Raw genomic sequence first — 13,903 nt, 5'->3', positions numbered from 1 at the left:
AAAACAACAGTCATTGACGTTTGGCTACAGAAGAAGTCTCTTCGGGGTTATAGCACCTTTTTCAACAACCACAGTCATCATTGATTTCCCCCTTTCTGTTGACTTCCTCCGGATACAGCATTGCGAATATCTTCACATTGTCATATTGTAGATTTCATTTTTAACAAGAAACATGAATGCTTGGCTTTTTCAAAAAAAAACAAAATTTGCTTCTTTGATAGTCTTTATACAAATACATTGTCCTGTTTCCACCCAGGATTGAACTGAGGACCTTCAGCGTGTTAGGCCGACGTGATAACCACTACACTATGGAAACTACAATCCGCTACAGAATTATTCTGAAATGATTACAAAATACTAACGATCGTCTCCCAACTTCTAACTTTCATCTGCAATTATTTGCAAATATGTGACGCCCAACGGGGGGCTCGAACCCCCGACCCTGAGATTAAGAGTCTCATGCTCTACCGACTGAGCTAGCCAGGCTTGCCATTGCGCTCTATTCCAATGTAATGAACCAAGTCTTATTGACTACATTTTTTCCTTTCCAGGAACCGTGAGATAACTATTACTATGATTGGTTGGTTGTCTGTGTGTAGTTTCCAGATGTCTACTTGTTCTAGTCTAGTTGTCGACTGCTCTATAAACCGCGGGCGTGGGTGAGTGACCTTGGCGTGTCTGTGATTCGGTGTGTTTGTTTGTTTGTTTGTTTGTACGTTTGTTTGTCCGTTTTTGGTTTGTCTGTATCGGCGAGACGCAACCAATGGCGAAAGTTTCGAATTGAGTAAGCGAGGCGATACACACACACGTCAGCTTTCCTCGTCGTTTTTCCGTTTGCGCGCGCCCTTCTCGCCACACACTCACACACGGGCTCGAACCGTGTGCGTTTTTCTTTTTTTTTTTTTTTTTGGGACAGGGGGGGGGGATTTGTTAGTAGTCGGGTAGGTTTTTTTTCCATCGGTTATATGTCGATGTCCTCTATTAGATTCGAGTGTACTACTTGGGGTTTGAACCATGGTCGGAGAGGTGCTTCCGCCGCACATCCGATAAGGATGGCATTGTCACACACACTCTAACCACTACACTATCAGAACTGATATTCATATCGAGTTGGAATTTGGACAGATGGTTGTTTGTTGTTGCACTTCCAGTTTCCGTTTGTCTTGGACATATTTTTACATCCAATTTCCTCTATTAAATTCCATCTTTCTAATGGTGTATTGGTTATCGTGCGCGGCTATCATGCGAGAGGTCTGAGCTTCGTTCCCGGATCCAGGCGCCGTTACTATTTATTAATTTGCAATGTTCAACTTGAAGAAATTGGTGTGTCTATCGGGATTTGAACCCGAATACTCACGCATGGTAAGTGAACATGCTAACCACTTGACCACCAATTGATGTTTTTTCTTTGATCTTACTGACAAGTTGTTTCAAACATATCTGCGTCTCGCGTCACGTCGCTCATGACGCATAGGTGAGCGCGACGCGATGCACCGTGTCTCTACGACATATTTATAGATCCAATTTCCTCTATTGAATTCCATCTCTCTCATGGTATATTGGATAGCGTTCACGGCTACGAAGCGACAGGTCCGAGGTTCGATCCCGGGTCAAGGCATTGTTATGAATTGTTTAATTGTAAAGTTCAATTTTCAAGTTAGAAATTAGGGTCTATCTGGATTTGAACCCGAATACTCACGCATGGTAACCGAACCTGCTAACCACTTGACCAACAATTGATTGTTATAAATTGTTATTCACCACTGAGCTCATTTAGAGGTTGTTTCAATAATTTTGGCGTCTCGCGTTACACACGTCGCGTAGCTCTTGCCTCACACAGGTGAGCGCGACGTGACGCACCGTATCTGTACGACATATTTTTACATCCAATTTCCTCTATCAGATTTATCTCTCTAATAGTGTATTGGATAGCGTGCTCGGCTAATATGTGAGAGGTCCAAGGTTTGATCCTGGGCAAATGCTTTGTTTTTGATTATTAATTTGCAATGTTCAATTTTTAATTTAGAAATGGGAGGGTCGATCGGGATTTGAACCTGAAAACTCACGCATGGTAAGCGAACTCGCTAACCACTTGACCACCAATTGATGTTTTTCCTTTGATCTTATTAAGATTTATTTCAAACATATCTGCGTCTCGCGTCACGTCGCTCATGACGCACAGGTGAGCGCGACGCGACGCACCGTGTCTCTACGACATATTTTTACATCCAATTTCCTCTATTAGAGTTCATCTCCTAATAGTGTATTAGTTAGCGTGCTCGGCTAACATGCGAGAGGTCCGAGGTACGATCCCGGGTCAAAGCACTGTTATGAATTGTTAATATGTAAAGTTCAATTTTCAATTTGAAAATTGGTGTCTATCGGGATTTGAACCTGAAAACTCACGCATGGTAAGCGAACATGCTAACCACTGGACCACCAATTTATGTGTTTCTTTTGATCTTATTGACAAGTTATTCCAAACATATCTGCGTCTCGCGTCAAGTCGCTGATGACGCACAGGTGAGCGCGAAGCAATGCACCGTGTCTCTACGCCATATTTTAAAATCTAATTACCTCTATTGAATTCCATCTCTCTCATGATATATTGGTTAGCGTTCACGGCTACAAAGTGACAGGTCCGAGGTTCGATCCCGGGATTTGTAAAGTTCAATTTTCAATTTAGAAATTAGGGTCTATCGAGATTTGAACCCGAATACTCACGCATGGTAAGCGAACTCACTAACCACTTCGCCACCAATTTCAATTAAATTTTGATCTCATTGAAGAGTGGTCACCGTATAGTGGTTGCCCATGCCGAGTTGAAAATTATTCAATATTTTTCGCTCACGTCGGGCTGAAAAGAATTCACCCTAAGTTGCTCACGACGGGCTGAAAATAATTCACTCTATTTCGCTCACGACGGGCTGAAAATTATTCTCCCTATTTCGCTCACGACGGGTTGAAAATAATTCACCCTATTTCGCTCACGACGGGCTGCAAATAATTCACCCTATTTGCTCATGACGGGCTGCAAATAATTCAATCTATTTTGCTCACGACGGTCTGAAAATAATTCACCCTATATTGCTCATGCCGGGCTGAAAATAATTCACCCTATCTCGCTCACGGCGGGCTGAAAAGAATTCAACGGAAGTTACTCACGACGGGCTAAAAGTCACGCGGGATGATTTACTTTCCCGATTTGGCTCACGCTTAACAAGTAGCTACAAAGGATAGTTGTAAAAAAGTGAGAATGTTTTCGACGGGTGAAACGTGTTCAAGGTACAAAAAACCAAGGATACCGGTGAAGGAATTCGAGGAAGCTCGTGGTGAAGGAATTCGAGAGAATTTTTCGGGTCAAACATAAGGTATCAGACATTCAATGACAATGGTTTAACTGACAAATGATTTGTCCACGGGCAGGAAATTTAAGCGCAGGCTCACGCTTAACGGGCAGGAAATTTTAAAATTCCTTCAGAATACGCTGAGCCATGAGTGGATATATGAGAAATCTAATGACAGTGGTTTAACTGGTAAATGCGTAACTGAGTTCGACGGGCGAAACGTTTTCAAGGTACCAAAAACCAAGGATACCTTCACCGCGACTCGAGCCCGCGGGGGTGGGGCCCCCGAAGGGGCACCCCCGCGGCCGCGAGAGCTCGTGGTGAAGGAATTCGAGGGAATTTTTCGGGTCAAACACAAGGTATCGGAGATTCAATGACATTGGTTTAACTGGCAAATGATTTGTCCACGGGCAGGAAATTAATTCTTTTAAACTGTTAAAACACGGACAGGAAATTTTAAGTGTCCTATAGAACACGTTGGGTGAAACAAAGCAATTAATTCGCTAACGACGGGTGATGAATTATTCTACCAATTTATTGCAAATGCAACTGTTCACTATCGATGTTGCCTCATATATGTCGATGACTTCCTCCCAAGAAAATACACCAATACCTCTCAATAGCTATGTGGTTAGAGAACAGGAATCAAGATAGGCAAATGATTTGTCCACGGGCAGGAAATTAAATCTTTTAAACTGTTAAAACACGGGCAGGAAATTTTAAGTGTCCTATAGAACACGTTGGGTGAAACATAGCAACTAATTCGCTAACGACGGGTGATGAATTATTCTACCAATTTATTGCAAATGCAACTGTTCACTATCGATGTTGCCTCATATATGTCGACTCCCAAGAAAATACACCATTACCTCTCAATAGCTATGTGGTTAGGGAACAGGAATCAAGATACGATGGGCTATTGTTCAAACCGGCAACGAGTAATGTATAGACGGAAAGAGGAAATTATGAGGTATTCAGATTGAAAGCCAAGTAAATTATTTCTAACACTTTGTCAATTTTTAATTTTCACAATTTATGAGTATTGAACCTAAAGACATTAATATGCTATGCGAACACTCTAACCAATACACCACCAATCATATATTTTACTATTACCTCTCAAGTGGTTATTCGAATTTTATATGCGAAGCTGAGTTTTATTAGTTTCAGTAAAATACAGGAGCAAATACTTACGGGCCAAAGAATTACGTCGTGCGATTAATATTTATTGGTATTTAGAGCGAATCCGAATTGACTTAAGTGGCTGATGACTTTTCCCCCTGTTTCAGTGATAATACAACTCAACAGCTCAGTGGTTAGAGCATTGGATCCAGGGTACAACGGCCCGTTGTTCAAGCCCTCATCGAGATAAGTACGAGATACATGTGAGTCTAAGGGGAAGGGATACATGAGGGAGGAGTGTGCAAGGAGGGGACGGTGAGGGGTGGGGAGATAGAGAGGGGGAGGATGGGAGTGGGGAGTAGGAGGGGAGAAATTGGGAGGGGAGAAAGTGGGAGGGGAAAAAGTGGGAGGGGAGAATGAGGAAAGATAGGAAGAAAGAGGGGAGGATAAGAGTGGGGAGTTCGACGAGCCAAACGTGTACAAGATACAAAAAACCGAAGATACCTTGACCTCGCGGGCGGTGAAGGAATCCGAGGAAATGTGTCAAATCCAATACAACCAAAATCTGAAAATTACAAGTCCCCAAATAAAACCAAAACTCAACCGATACTTGGTTGCAACGAAAAAAAAACAAGTCCACAAAAAAAACCCAAAAGACCGACTGGCTCACGGTGGAAGATGTAAAAGTCCATAAATGGATGAAAAAAAAAGTCCCGGACAGTAAGGAATTGGCCAGTGGGATTATACGAGTGGCGTTTTGGTCCATGTATACTGTGCGCTTAGGTGATTATGTCTAGCCGCCTGGTTCGCCGTCCTTGGACGGGCCTAGGTATACTAGTCATCTAGATAAGATGCATTACAAGTTATTAATTCCATTCCATTTCTTTTTCTCTTACGATTATTATTTCCTAACGTTATACTGATGCTTCCACTCAGGATCGAACTGAGGACCTTCAGCGTGTGAAGCCGACGTGATAACCTCTACACTATGGAAGCCCCACAATGTTTCTGCAATATTTTATTAGTGTTGGCCACACTAAAAAAATTTAATGTTTGGTTTGCCTGTTGAACTGGACGAGTGTGTCGTTAACCAATCAGCATGCCTCTGTGGCGCAATTGGCTAGCGCGTTCGGCTGTTAACCGGAAGGCTGGTGGTTCGATCCCACCCAGGGGCGCATGGTGAATGAATACCGTTGTTTTAATTCAATTTCTTCGCCTCATGACTCCATTAACCAACTAAAGCGTCCAATGAAGGACGCACACTCGCGATATGGCTTCTTTAACTGATGACTGTTAAATCTACTCAACATTTGCAGCGTAGGGTGCACGCTCATGATGTTCTTCCTCTGTCCGGAGCTACTGTTCCAGGTTCTGGTGTAATCTATATAGATTCCCCTCCGGTGTTTATGGAATTCTTTCCCATCCAGCGCAAGTCATTTTTCATTTCCCTAAAACAACAGTCATTGACGTTTGGCTACAGAAGAAGTCTCTTCGGGGTTATAGCACCTTTTTCAACAACCACAGTCATCATTGATTTCCCCCTTTCTGTTGACTTCCTCCGGATACAGCATTGCGAATATCTTCACATTGTCATATTGTAGATTTCATTTTTAACAAGAAACATGAATGCTTGGCTTTTTCAAAAAAACAAAATGTGCTTCTTTGATAGTCTTTCTACAAATACATTGTCCTGTTTCCACCCAGGATTGAACTGAGGACCTTCAGCGTGTTAGGCCGACGTGATAACCACTACACTATGGAAACTACAATCCGCTACAGAATTATTCTGAAATGATTACAAAATACTAACGATCGTCTCCCAACTTCTAACTTTCATCTGCAATTATTTGCAAATATGTGACGCCCAACGGGGGGCTCGAACCCCCGACCCTGAGATTAAGAGTCTCATGCTCTACCGACTGAGCTAGCCAGGCTTGCCATTGCGCTCTATTCCAATGTAATGAACCAAGTCTTATTGACTACATTTTTTCCTTTCCAGGAACCGTGAGATAACTATTACTATGATTGGTTGGTTGTCTGCGTGTAGTTTCCAGATGTCTACTTGTTTTAGTCTAGTTGTCATCTAGATAAGATACATTACAAGTTATTAATTCCATTCCATTTCTTTTTCTCTTACGATTATTTTTTCCTAACGTTATACTGATGCTTCCACTCAGGATCGAACTGAGGACCTTCAGCGTGTAAAGCCGACGTGATAACCTCTACACTATGGAAGCCCCACAATGTTTCTGCAATATTTTATTAGTGTTGGCCACACTAAAAAAATGTAATGTTTGGTTTGCCTGTTGAACTGGACGAGTGTGTCGTTAACCAATCAGCATGCCTCTGTGGCGCAATTGGCTAGCGCGTTCGGCTGTTAACCGGAAGGCTGGTGGTTCGATCCCACCCAGGGGCGCATGGTGAATGAATACTGTTGTTTTGATTCAATTTCTTCGCCTCATGACTCCTTTAACCAACTAAAGCGTCCAATGAAGAGCGCACACTCGCGATATGGCTTCTTTAACTGATGACTGTTAAATCTACTCAACATTTGCAGCGTAGGGTGCACGCTCATGATGTTCTTCCTCTGTCCGAAGCTACTGTTCCAGGTTCTGGTGTAATCTATATAGATTCCCCTCCGGTGTTTATGGAATTCTTCCCCATCCAGCGCAAGTCATTTTTCATTTCCCTAAAACAACAGTCATTGACGTTTGGCTACAGAAGAAGTCTCTTCGGGGTTATAGCACCTTTTTCAACAACCACAGTCATCATTGATTTCCCCCTTTCTGTTGACTTCCTCCGGATACAGCATTGCGAATATCTTCACATTGTCATATTGTAGATTTCATTTTCACAAGAAACATGAATGCTTGGCTTTTTCAAAAAAACAAAATGTGCTTCTTTGATAGTCTTTCTACAAATACATTGTCCTGTTTCCACCCAGGATTGAACTGAGGACCTTCAGCGTGTTAGGCCGACGTGATAACCACTACACTATGGAAACTACAATCCGCTATAGAATTATTCTGAAATCATTACAAATTACTAACGATCGTCTCCCAACTTCTAACTTTCATCTGCAATTATTTGCAAATATGTGACGCCCAACGGGGGGCACGAACCCCCGACCCTGAGATTAAGAGTCTCATGCTCTACCGACTGAGCTAGCCAGGCTTGCCATTGCGCTCTATTCCAATGTAATGAACCAAGTCTTATTGACTACATTTTTTCCTTTCCAGGAACCGTGAGATAACTATTACTATGATTGGTTGGTTGTCTGTGTGTAGTTTCCAGATGTCTACTTGTTCTAGTCTAGTTGTCATCTAGATAAGATACATTACAAGTTATTAATTCCATTCCATTTCTTTTTCTCTTACGATTATTATTTCCTAACGTTATACTGATGCTTCCACTCAGGATCGAACTGAGGACTTTCAGCGTGTGAAGCCGACGTGATAACCTCTACACTATGGAAGCCCCACAATGTTTCTGCAATATTTTATTAGTGTTGGCCACACTAAAAAAATGTAATGTTTGGTTTGCCTGTTGAACTGGACGAGTGTGTCGTTAACCAATCAGCATGCCTCTGTGGCGCAATTGGCTAGCGCGTTCGGCTGTTAACCGGAAGGCTGGTGGTTAGATCCCACCCAGGGGCGCATGGTGAATGAATACTGTTGTTTTAATTCAATTTCTTCGCCTCATGACTCCATTAACCAACTAAAGCGTCCAATGAAGAGCGCACACTCGCGATATGGCTTCTTTAACTGATGACTGTTAAATCTACTCAACATTTGCAGCGTAGGGTGCACGCTCATGATGTTCTTCCTCTGTCCGGAGCTACTGTTCCAGGTTCTGGTGTAATCTATATAGATTCCCCTCCGGTGTTTATGGAATTCTTCCCCATCCAGCGCAAGTTATTTTTCATTTCCCTAAAACAACAGTCATTGACGTTTGGCTACAGAAGAAGTCTCTTCGAAGTTATAGCACCTTTTTCAACAACCACAGTCATCATTGATTTCCCCCTTTCTGTTGACTTCCTCCGGATACAGCATTGCGAATATCTTCACATTGTCATATTGTAGATTTCATTTTTAACAAGAAACATGAATGCTTGGCTTTTTCAAAAAAACAAAATGTGCTTCTTTGATAGTCTTTCTACAAATACATTGTCCTGTTTCCACCCAGGATTGAACTGAGGACCTTCAGCGTGTTAGGCCGACGTGATAACCACTACACTATGGAAACTACAATCCGCTACAGAATTATTCTGAAATGATTACAAAATACTAACGATCGTCTCCCAACTTCTAACTTTCATCTGCAATTATTTGCAAATATGTGACGCCCAACGGGGGGCTCGAACCCCCGACCCTGAGATTAAGAGTCTCATGCTCTACCGACTGAGCTAGCCATGCTTGCCATTGCGCTCTATTCCAATGTAATGAACCAAGTCTTATTGATTACATTTTTTCCTTTCCAGGAACCGTGAGATAACTATTACTATGATTGGTTGGTTGTCTGTGTGTAGTTTCCAGATGTCTACTTGTTCTAGTCTAGTTGTCATCTAGATAAGATACATTACAAGTTATTAATTCCATTCCATTTCTTTTTCTCTTACGATTATTTTTTCCTAACGTTATACTGATGCTTCCACTCAGGATCGAACTGAGGACCTTCAGCGTGTAAAGCCGACGTGATAACCTCTACACTATGGAAGCCCCACAATGTTTCTGCAATATTTTATTAGTGTTGGCCACACTAAAAAAAATGTAATGTTTGGTTTGCCTGTTGAACTGGACGAGTGTGTCGTTAACCAATCAGCATGCCTCTGTGGCGCAATTGGCTAGCGCGTTCGGCTGTTAACCGGAAGGCTGGTGGTTCGATCCCACCCAGGGGCGCACGGTGAAAGAATACTTTTGTTTTAATTCAATTTCTTCGCCTCATGACTCCATTAACCAACTAAAGCGTCCAATGAAGAGCGCACACTCGCGATATGGCTTCTTTAACTGATGACTGTTAAATCTACTCAACATTTGCAGCGTAGGGTGCACGCTCATGATGTTCTTCCTCTGTCCGAAGCTACTGTTCCAGGTTCTGGTGTAATCTATATAGATTCCCCTCCGGTGTTTATGGAATTCTTCCCCATCCAGCGCAAGTCATTTTTCATTTCCCTAAAACAACAGTCATTGACGTTTGGCTACAGAAGAAGTCTCTTCGGGGTTATAGCACCTTTTTCAACAACCACAGTCATCATTGATTTCCCCCTTTCTGTTGACTTCCTCCGGATACAGCATTGCGAATATCTTCACATTGTCATATTGTAGATTTCATTTTCACAAGAAACATGAATGCTTGGCTTTTTCAAAAAAACAAAATGTGCTTCTTTGATAGTCTTTCTACAAATACATTGTCCTGTTTCCACCCAGGATTGAACTGAGGACCTTCAGCGTGTTAGGCCGACGTGATAACCACTACACTATGGAAACTACAATCCGCTATAGAATTATTCTGAAATGATTACAAATTACTAACGATCGTCTCCCAACTTCTAACTTTCATCTGCAATTATTTGCAAATATGTGACGCCCAACGGGGGGCTCGAACCCCAGACCCTGAGATTAAGAGTCTCATGCTCTACCGACTGAGCTAGCCAGGCCTACCATTGCGCTCTATTCCAATGTAATGAACCAAGTCTTATTGACTACATTTTTTCCTTTCTAGGAATCGTTAGATAACTTTTACTATGATTGGTTGGTTGTCTGTGTGTAGTTTCCAGATGTCTACTTGTTCTAGTCTAGTTGTCATCTAGATAAGATACATTACAAGTTATTAATTCCATTCCATTTCTTTTTCTCTTACGATTATTTTTTCCTAACGTTATACTGATGCTTCCGCTCAGGATCGAACTGAGGACCTTCAGCGTGTAAAGCCGACGTGATAACCTCTACACTATGGAAGCCCCACAATGTTTCTGCAATATTTTATTAGTGTTGGCCACACTAAAAAAATGTAATGTTTGGTTTGCCTGTTGAACTGGACGAGTGTGTCGTTAACCAATCAGCATGCCTCTGTGGCGCAATTGGCTAGCGCGTTCGGCTGTTAACCGGAAGGCTGGTGGTTCGATCCCACCCAGGGGCGCATGGTGAATGAATACTGTTGTTTTAATTCAATTTCTTCGCCTCATGACTCCATTAACCAACTAAAGCGTCCAATGAAGGACGCACACTCGCGATATGGCTTCTTTAACTGATGACTGTTAAATCTACTCAACATTTGCAGCGTAGGGTGCACGCTCATGATGTTCTTCCTCTGTCCGGAGCTACTGTTCCAGGTTCTGGTGTTATCTATATAGATTCCCCTCCGGTGTTTATGGAATTCTTCCCCATCCAGCGCAAGTCATTTTTCATTTCCCTAAAACAACAGTCATTGACGTTTGGCTACAGAAGAAGTCTCTTCGGGGTTATAGCACCTTTTTCAACAACCACAGTCATCATTGATTTCCCCCTTTCTGTTGACTTCCTCCGGATACAGCATTGCGAATATCTTCACATTGTCATATTGTAGATTTCATTTTCACAAGAAACATGAATGCTTGGCTTTTTCAAAAAAACAAAATGTGCTTCTTTGATAGTCTTTCTACAAATACATTGTCCTGTTTCCACCCAGGATTGAACTGAGGACCTTCAGCGTGTTAGGCCGACGTGATAACCACTACACTATGGAAACTACAATCCGCTACAGAATTATTCTGAAATGATTACAAAATACTAACGATCGTCTCCCAACTTCTAACTTTCATCTGCAATTATTTGCAAATATGTGACGCCCAACGGGGGGCTCGAACCCCCGACCCTGAGATTAAGAGTCTCATGCTCTACCGACTGAGCTAGCCAGGCTTGCCATTGCGCTCTATTCCAATGTAATGAACCAAGTCTTATTGACTACATTTTTTCCTTTCCAGGAACCGTGAGATAACTATTACTATGATTGGTTGGTTGTCTGTGTGTAGTTTCCAGATGTCTACTTGTTCTAGTCTAGTTGTCATCTAGATAAGATACATTACAAGTTATTAATTCCATTCCATTTCTTTTTCTCTTACGATTATTTTTTCCTAACGTTATACTGATGCTTCCACTCAGGATCGAACTGAGGACCTTCAGCGTGTAAAGCCGACGTGATAACCTCTACACTATGGAAGCCCCACAATGTTTCTGCAATATTTTATTAGTGTTGGCCACACTAAAAAAATGTAATGTTTGGTTTGCCTGTTGAACTGGACGAGTGTGTCGTTAACCAATCAGCATGCCTCTGTGGCGCAATTGGCTAGCGCGTTCGGCTGTTAACCGGAAGGCTGGTGGTTCGATCCCACCCAGGGGCGCATGGTGAATGAATACTGTTGTTTTAATTCAATTTCTTCGCCTCATGACTCCATTAACCAACTAAAGCGTCCAATGAAGAGCGCACACTCGCGATATGGCTTCTTTAACTGATGACTGTTAAATCTACTCAACATTTGCAGCGTAGGGTGCACGCTCATGATGTTCTTCCTCTGTCCGGAGCTACTGTTCCAGGTTCTGGTGTAATCTATATAGATTCCCCTCCGGTGTTTATGGAATTCTTCCCCATCCAGCGCAAGTCATTTTTCATTTCCCTAAAACAACAGTCATTGACGTTTGGCTACAGAAGAAGTCTCTTCGGGGTTATAGCACCTTTTTCAACAACCACAGTCATCATTGATTTCCCCCTTTCTGTTGACTTCCTCCGGATACAGCATTGCGAATATCTTCACATTGTCATATTGTAGATTTCATTTTTAACAAGAAACATGAATGCTTGGCTTTTTCAAAAAAACAAAATGTGCTTCTTTGATAGTCTTTCTACAAATACATTGTCCTGTTTCCACCCAGGATTGAACTGAGGACCTTCAGCGTGTTAGGCCGACGTGATAACCACTACACTATGGAAACTACAATCCGCTACAGAATTATTCTGAAATGATTACAAAATACTAACGATCGTCTCCCAACTTCTAACTTTCATCTGCAATTATTTGCAAATATGTGACGCCCAACGGGGGGCTCGAACCCCCGACCCTGAGATTAAGAGTCTCATGCTCTACCGACTGAGCTAGCCAGGCTTGCCATTGCGCTCTATTCCAATGTAATGAACCAAGTCTTATTGACTACATTTTTTCCTTTCCAGGAACCGTGAGATAACTATTACTATGATTGGTTGGTTGTCTGTGTGTAGTTTCCAGATGTCTACTTGTTCTAGTCTAGTTGTCATCTAGATAAGATACATTACAAGTTATTAATTCCATTCCATTTCTTTTTCTCTTACGATTATTTTTTCCTAACGTTATACTGATGCTTCCACTCAGGATCGAACTGAGGACCTTCAGCGTGTGAAGCCGACGTGATAACCTCTACACTATGGAAGCCCCACAATGTTTCTGCAATATTTTATTAGTGTTGGCCACACTAAAAAAATGTAATGTTTGGTTTGCCTGTTGAACTGGACGAGTGTGTCGTTAACCAATCAGCATGCCTCTGTGGCGCAATTGGCTAGCGCGTTCGGCTGTTAACCGGAAGGCTGGTGGTTCGATCCCACCCAGGGGCGCATGGTGAATGAATACTGTTGTTTTAATTCAATTTCTTCGCCTCATGACTCCATTAACCAACTAAAGCGTCCAATGAAGAGCGCACACTCGCGATATGGCTTCTTTAACTGATGACTGTTAAATCTACTCAACATTTGCAGCGTAGGGTGCACGCTCATGATGTTCTTCCTCTGTCCGGAGCTACTGTTCCAGGTTCTGGTGTAATCTATATAGATTCCCCTCCGGTGTTTATGGAATTCTTCCCCATCCAGCGCAAGTCATTTTTCATTTCCCTAAAACAACAGTCATTGACGTTTGGCTACAGAAGAAGTCTCTTCGGGGTTATAGCACCTTTTTCAACAACCACAGTCATCATTGATTTCCCCCTTTCTGTTGACTTCCTCCGGATACAGCATTGCGAATATCTTCACATTGTCATATTGTAGATTTCATTTTTAACAAGAAACATGAATGCTTGGCTTTTTCAAAAAAACAAAATGTGCTTCTTTGATAGTCTTTCTACAAATACATTGTCCTGTTTCCACCCAGGATTGAACTGAGGACCTTCAGCGTGTTAGGCCGACGTGATAACCACTACACTATGGAAACTACAATCCGCTACAGAATTATTCTGAAATGATTACAAAATACTAACGATCGTCTCCCAACTTCTAACTTTCATCTGCAATTATTTGCAAATATGTGACGCCCAACGGGGGGCTCGAACCCCCGACCCTGAGATTAAGAGTCTCATGCTCTACCGACTGAGCTAGCCAGGCTTGCCATTGCGCTCTATTCCAATGTAATGAACCAAGTCTTATTGACTACATTTTTT

General features: G+C 42.2%; 30 non-coding genes across 30 annotated transcripts; 7 read left to right on the top strand and 23 right to left on the bottom strand.

Moving 5' to 3' along the window:
- Positions 1 to 243: 243 nt before the first annotated feature.
- Trnav-aac lies at positions 244 to 316 on the bottom strand. Its single transcript has one exon. It is a non-coding gene; the product is annotated as a tRNA-Val (tRNA).
- A 97-nt stretch (positions 317 to 413) lies between these two features.
- Positions 414 to 486, bottom strand: Trnak-cuu. The gene has a single exon. It is a non-coding gene; the product is annotated as a tRNA-Lys (tRNA).
- Positions 487 to 5,392: 4,906 nt separating this feature from the next.
- Trnav-cac lies at positions 5,393 to 5,465 on the bottom strand. The gene has a single exon. It is a non-coding gene; the product is annotated as a tRNA-Val (tRNA).
- Positions 5,466 to 5,570: 105 nt separating this feature from the next.
- Trnan-guu lies at positions 5,571 to 5,644 on the top strand. The gene has a single exon. It is a non-coding gene; the product is annotated as a tRNA-Asn (tRNA).
- Positions 5,645 to 6,160: 516 nt separating this feature from the next.
- Trnav-aac lies at positions 6,161 to 6,233 on the bottom strand. Its single transcript has one exon. It is a non-coding gene; the product is annotated as a tRNA-Val (tRNA).
- Positions 6,234 to 6,330: 97 nt separating this feature from the next.
- On the bottom strand, positions 6,331 to 6,403 carry Trnak-cuu. Its single transcript has one exon. It is a non-coding gene; the product is annotated as a tRNA-Lys (tRNA).
- A 230-nt stretch (positions 6,404 to 6,633) lies between these two features.
- On the bottom strand, positions 6,634 to 6,706 carry Trnav-uac. The gene has a single exon. It is a non-coding gene; the product is annotated as a tRNA-Val (tRNA).
- Positions 6,707 to 6,811: 105 nt separating this feature from the next.
- Trnan-guu lies at positions 6,812 to 6,885 on the top strand. The gene has a single exon. It is a non-coding gene; the product is annotated as a tRNA-Asn (tRNA).
- A 515-nt stretch (positions 6,886 to 7,400) lies between these two features.
- On the bottom strand, positions 7,401 to 7,473 carry Trnav-aac. The gene has a single exon. It is a non-coding gene; the product is annotated as a tRNA-Val (tRNA).
- A 97-nt stretch (positions 7,474 to 7,570) lies between these two features.
- On the bottom strand, positions 7,571 to 7,643 carry Trnak-cuu. The gene has a single exon. It is a non-coding gene; the product is annotated as a tRNA-Lys (tRNA).
- A 230-nt stretch (positions 7,644 to 7,873) lies between these two features.
- Positions 7,874 to 7,946, bottom strand: Trnav-cac. The gene has a single exon. It is a non-coding gene; the product is annotated as a tRNA-Val (tRNA).
- Positions 7,947 to 8,051: 105 nt separating this feature from the next.
- Positions 8,052 to 8,125, top strand: Trnan-guu. The gene has a single exon. It is a non-coding gene; the product is annotated as a tRNA-Asn (tRNA).
- Positions 8,126 to 8,641: 516 nt separating this feature from the next.
- Trnav-aac lies at positions 8,642 to 8,714 on the bottom strand. Its single transcript has one exon. It is a non-coding gene; the product is annotated as a tRNA-Val (tRNA).
- A 97-nt stretch (positions 8,715 to 8,811) lies between these two features.
- Trnak-cuu lies at positions 8,812 to 8,884 on the bottom strand. The gene has a single exon. It is a non-coding gene; the product is annotated as a tRNA-Lys (tRNA).
- A 230-nt stretch (positions 8,885 to 9,114) lies between these two features.
- On the bottom strand, positions 9,115 to 9,187 carry Trnav-uac. Its single transcript has one exon. It is a non-coding gene; the product is annotated as a tRNA-Val (tRNA).
- Positions 9,188 to 9,293: 106 nt separating this feature from the next.
- Positions 9,294 to 9,367, top strand: Trnan-guu. The gene has a single exon. It is a non-coding gene; the product is annotated as a tRNA-Asn (tRNA).
- A 515-nt stretch (positions 9,368 to 9,882) lies between these two features.
- Trnav-aac lies at positions 9,883 to 9,955 on the bottom strand. The gene has a single exon. It is a non-coding gene; the product is annotated as a tRNA-Val (tRNA).
- Positions 9,956 to 10,052: 97 nt separating this feature from the next.
- Positions 10,053 to 10,125, bottom strand: Trnak-cuu. The gene has a single exon. It is a non-coding gene; the product is annotated as a tRNA-Lys (tRNA).
- A 230-nt stretch (positions 10,126 to 10,355) lies between these two features.
- On the bottom strand, positions 10,356 to 10,428 carry Trnav-uac. Its single transcript has one exon. It is a non-coding gene; the product is annotated as a tRNA-Val (tRNA).
- Positions 10,429 to 10,533: 105 nt separating this feature from the next.
- On the top strand, positions 10,534 to 10,607 carry Trnan-guu. Its single transcript has one exon. It is a non-coding gene; the product is annotated as a tRNA-Asn (tRNA).
- Positions 10,608 to 11,122: 515 nt separating this feature from the next.
- On the bottom strand, positions 11,123 to 11,195 carry Trnav-aac. The gene has a single exon. It is a non-coding gene; the product is annotated as a tRNA-Val (tRNA).
- Positions 11,196 to 11,292: 97 nt separating this feature from the next.
- Trnak-cuu lies at positions 11,293 to 11,365 on the bottom strand. Its single transcript has one exon. It is a non-coding gene; the product is annotated as a tRNA-Lys (tRNA).
- Positions 11,366 to 11,595: 230 nt separating this feature from the next.
- On the bottom strand, positions 11,596 to 11,668 carry Trnav-uac. Its single transcript has one exon. It is a non-coding gene; the product is annotated as a tRNA-Val (tRNA).
- A 105-nt stretch (positions 11,669 to 11,773) lies between these two features.
- Positions 11,774 to 11,847, top strand: Trnan-guu. The gene has a single exon. It is a non-coding gene; the product is annotated as a tRNA-Asn (tRNA).
- A 516-nt stretch (positions 11,848 to 12,363) lies between these two features.
- Trnav-aac lies at positions 12,364 to 12,436 on the bottom strand. Its single transcript has one exon. It is a non-coding gene; the product is annotated as a tRNA-Val (tRNA).
- Positions 12,437 to 12,533: 97 nt separating this feature from the next.
- Positions 12,534 to 12,606, bottom strand: Trnak-cuu. Its single transcript has one exon. It is a non-coding gene; the product is annotated as a tRNA-Lys (tRNA).
- A 230-nt stretch (positions 12,607 to 12,836) lies between these two features.
- On the bottom strand, positions 12,837 to 12,909 carry Trnav-cac. The gene has a single exon. It is a non-coding gene; the product is annotated as a tRNA-Val (tRNA).
- Positions 12,910 to 13,014: 105 nt separating this feature from the next.
- Positions 13,015 to 13,088, top strand: Trnan-guu. Its single transcript has one exon. It is a non-coding gene; the product is annotated as a tRNA-Asn (tRNA).
- A 516-nt stretch (positions 13,089 to 13,604) lies between these two features.
- Trnav-aac lies at positions 13,605 to 13,677 on the bottom strand. Its single transcript has one exon. It is a non-coding gene; the product is annotated as a tRNA-Val (tRNA).
- A 97-nt stretch (positions 13,678 to 13,774) lies between these two features.
- On the bottom strand, positions 13,775 to 13,847 carry Trnak-cuu. The gene has a single exon. It is a non-coding gene; the product is annotated as a tRNA-Lys (tRNA).
- Positions 13,848 to 13,903: the final 56 nt, after the last annotated feature.

This window comes from Daphnia pulex, chromosome 12 (assembly GCF_021134715.1).
Source record: "Daphnia pulex isolate KAP4 chromosome 12, ASM2113471v1".
NCBI classification, from domain to species: Eukaryota; Metazoa; Arthropoda; class Branchiopoda; order Diplostraca; family Daphniidae; genus Daphnia; species Daphnia pulex.
This window is presented reverse-complemented; position numbering and strand designations above follow the sequence as displayed.